Raw genomic sequence first — 4,327 nt, 5'->3', positions numbered from 1 at the left:
ACCATTGGACTGCTAGCTCGTCCTGGAAGCCTACCGAACTTCAACCAAGGTCATCCGCTGTAACGTCCCATGAAAGGTATTCTCTTGTTTCAAGCCGTGCTTTATCCCTCCGCCTTTGCTCTGCTGTCTTATGCTTTATAACGTAGGTCGGGTCGTCAATATTGAGAGGGAGCTGACGCAGCGTTGTGGAACGCTGTCCTGAAATCCACCTGCGTAGGATGTTCTTCATTTCGCTGGTGACAACTGCGTCGAGTGAAGTTCCCCTCTCCCCTGTGTCGCCGCGGTAGTACAGAGCATTCATTACATCTAGCTGGCTTGAAAAGTAAGGGGGCATGCGCGCATTGTACAGTCCTGCCGGTACTGGTCCCCAGCCATTTGCACAACCCATCCCCGTGTTTAAAGGGTACGTTATTGTTCTTCTATCGCTATGAGCGAAGCTAGCAAATCTATACTTGGCGCCATGACAGAAGGTCCCATCATGGTTAAAGAAACAATCGGCGAAGGGCGATATCAAATGCCTGTTTTTATGCAGGCCATCCTATCTCTTCATGACCTCTGCCACGTATTCCGGCTGCCTCGAGGTCATCGCCATTCTCTGCTCTAGATTCAGCATGTCTTTCATCTTGGACAATTTATTACGCCTGTCGTTGAGCAGCTTCACAAAGCCTTCTTTTGTAGACGGCTTCTGCGTAGTCCTTGAGAGACGAGATGGTTCACGTTGTTTAACTGGAACGCCGCCATCGCCTGCAGTAGATAATTGTATCATTCCATCGATTTTAGACATTGACTGTCCAGCCCTCAGGAAAGTTCTGCCCTTCGTCCACCGCTTGAATCTCCGACCAGGAAAGTACTTTTCGTAATCTTCATCTGTAAGAGGACCAAACACTTCTGGTAGTAGAACGGAGGCATGGAGCATAGAAGTTACTTTTCCTCTTTCGGGCACCTTGAGCAACATGTCCTGGTCCTTACAGATATTCATGCGTACCGGCGGGTTTGCGAATACGTTAGTTACCCACTCAGAACCTCTGTGTGATACGCTCAGAAAGCCGGACACGCGCATAATGTGCAACATTCTGCCAACAGTCCTCCACTGACACGCATTACGATCATAGCGAGCAAGGGGCTCCGGCAGTTCTCCACCATCATCTGGAGCCTATCGTCTACCGATAGCCCGGGATGCACCCGTCACGTGTCTGCATAGAGTTCTGCACATCGAAACCTCCATGAGCCAAGCCGCGGAGTTCTCCAAATGTGCCAAAAGATTGACACTAAGACTTTTCAAGTGTCGCACTATCATCATTTCTAACGCCTCATCCATGTGAACATATGCCCATCCACGAGTATCAAATGCATTTCTCAGGCGCCCTGTGAACCCCATTACTCTCATTACGCTTCGTCCCGGCTTCCTGTCATGCAGTTCATCGACGACGACAATAGGAATAATTCCTCGGATGAAAGCAAAAGCAGTGATAACTCCTGATATCGTAGATGGTTTGTGGAATGTAAGATAGAGTTGTGATGAAACCAGAACGCCTGCTTAATATCTGTATGACCTGTTCTCGACAGAACATGGAAGCCCACGGTGGGCAATAGGCAATGCAGAAGAACTGTCGAAACAAAGTGAGTACATGGCCTGCTTCTCGGCATGAAAGAATCCAGGAAACGGTACTGAACATTCATGCAGTAGTGGCCTTTTACTCTTCACACTAGCTTTCTGTCCATGTGCATTCTTCCTCCAGGACTCCAACCAAAGCTGCACGAAGTATTTATACGACGGTGGGTCCCCAGAGACATCGACGTACCGCGGCCTTCCTTCGCACCCAGCCTTTACGTACTCTTCAATAGTCGGTAGGAACCGACGCACCGTGAGGACGTCTGCCGCACTGTCACGGCTTATCTCAACGTATACAATGTGCTGGTCATTAACAAGCTCCGTCGTAGAACCGACACCTCCGTGCGGCTTAAAACTGGACAGCAGTAACGTGCGGAAGTTAATCGCAGTGTCGCTCATCCCAACATTTAAATTTGGAAACGTTGCTGTGTCGTACCCAGAGTCTATAGAACGATTTCCTCCTAGAAGTCGATTCCTGTGCATGAAAACTGCTCCGAACACAACCGTGTTGAACCTTGAAATTACCGTCTTATTGTGTACACTTTCGAAGGCGACAGAGAAGTTTTCTCTCGAGTCATGAACCGATGCGCCCTTCCAGTTGGACTCTCGTTGACGTTTGACATCACTGCAGTTTTTATTGTCGAATTTACCCTTCCTCTTTCATGTTTCAGCCTGCAGAAGAGAACCATTAACTTTTGGCATTGCTTTACCATCTATCTTTACAGCGTGTAGTGGCATTATGTGCCAGTTGTCAAACTGGAACGTTGGAATTGCCACTGGGTCCATACATGAAGAATCCCAGGCCCCCACTCGCTCACGTTCTGCTATTTATTTTTGTCGATAGGTCTCAGTGCTGCCATATGAAAGAAACAACCCCATAGCATTCAGGACACTAACAAAGGAGGGACTTACCTCACATATAGCTGCAATGTGTAGTGCAATACGCACCTGAAATGGGGGGTCAAAAGAAAGGAAAATATTTGGATATGAAAAGTAGTCTGGGTTGGGGGACACACGTGTGAATAATTGCACAGTTTAAATTTTTAATTATTTTATTTTATTTAGTTAATTAGTTGGCATTAATTTTGCTGACACTAGATTAGATCTAGGATCTAGCGCTGCGAGCTACTGTATTGGCTCCGGCGGGGCGATATGTACCTTAGCCCTCTGACCACCAAGTCAGTAAACGTAACCCGAGTTGCCAGAGTTTGATATCGCCATGGTCGAAGTTCGTCTTTTACAAAACATTCCCTTCTACTCTAGTCCCCTTTTTCCTTATCAATTTTCCTTTATTTCCCTATCCTAATTTCCCTTAATTTTGAGTTGGTCCCACTTTGTAGGATTGCGATCCGCAACGTGACGTCATTAGCCATCGGGCCTCTGTGTTGGTGCACCAGGGGCGCTTTTCTCAGCGTTGGTTCCATCGGAATCTGGTTGCGACCGATCCGGTGTTGGTACTTTGCCATCGGGCAGTACGACGGTGTAGCGCTGCTACGTTTTCTTCTTTTCCGACCGGCTACGTTGCGACGTCCCCGTCGAAGACCCTATCAAGGGTATAAGGTGTACAAGGCGCTCTTCGAGCATTGGATTTACGACCCATCGGACCAGGTTTACCTAGACCCCCCTCCGAACTCGTCGAGCAGTTGCCTTTACAAGTCTCTACCACCAATCACCGATCCCGGGCTGGGCCCTTCTCTTTGCCCCCCATATCAGGGATCCGAGCTACTGCGGGCCGCAAACTGGCTTAAAGAGGACAGGGAGCTTCGAACACTCCGTAGCGCTGTGCCGTTGGCAGTTGTTGTTTTTGCTGTTGTTGTTTGTGTTGGACCGTCGGACCTTGGTCTCTGCCTAACAGGCGCATTGCACTACAAAAGTGGTCTCCCGACCTAGAGTTGTGTAAAAGAAACCCGACCTAAAATTGCGTCGACGACAGTCTCGGTCTGGAGAAGTACTACAAAAGTGGTCTGGGTAACGGAGTCTCTTTTTTTATTTTTGTTTGTAACTTTTTTGTGTAGGTTCGCTCCTACGAGCGATGTCGACAAGCGCACCCGGGGACGTCGGTCCCGGGGCGAGTAGGAGCGGATCGGCAAGGGCGTCAAGGATCCCGCAAGGTCCTCGCACCCGAAGCCAGGCCAATACGGCCACGGATCCCGAAGGCCAAGAATCCGCGACGGGGATTGAAGCCGACAAGGATAACCTATCCTACAGGTTCGAGAAGATGGGCGAGGAAATTCGCCAAGAGATGACGAAAAATCTTGAGGCTGAATTAGCCCTCATCCGGAAGCAACTGGAGTTGCAAGCATCCGAGTTCCACACCGTTTTAGGAGAGCTATCGGCTCGAGTGGATCTCGTCAAGAAGGAGCAAGGTCATGCGACCGACGGTCTGGAGCCGGAGGTCCTAGCTTCGTTGAAAATTTCAGTCAGGGACGCGAGGCGCGACGCTAATCAAGCTTTGCAGTCCTTAGGTAAATTTAGAAGCAGTATCGACGACAGGTTTGACCGCGCCGCTCATCGCCTCAAGGACCTTGAACAGGTCGCCGGGCAAGAGCCGCTCCCAACGGGTCGGGAAGGCGACTGTCGACCGAAGAAGGACAAAGCCGCTGTACAGCAGAGTTCCAAGTCGAAGACTTCGAAGAAGAATCTGCGACGCCGGAGCAAGAGTCACGGTAGTGACGCACCGGAGGACCAAGACTCAATGACCGAGTCGAATGGCCT

Source organism: Chondrus crispus, genomic scaffold (assembly GCF_000350225.1).
Source record: "Chondrus crispus Stackhouse genomic scaffold, scaffold_436, whole genome shotgun sequence".
In the NCBI taxonomy this organism is placed as follows: domain Eukaryota; phylum Rhodophyta; class Florideophyceae; order Gigartinales; family Gigartinaceae; genus Chondrus; species Chondrus crispus.
This window is presented reverse-complemented; position numbering follows the sequence as displayed.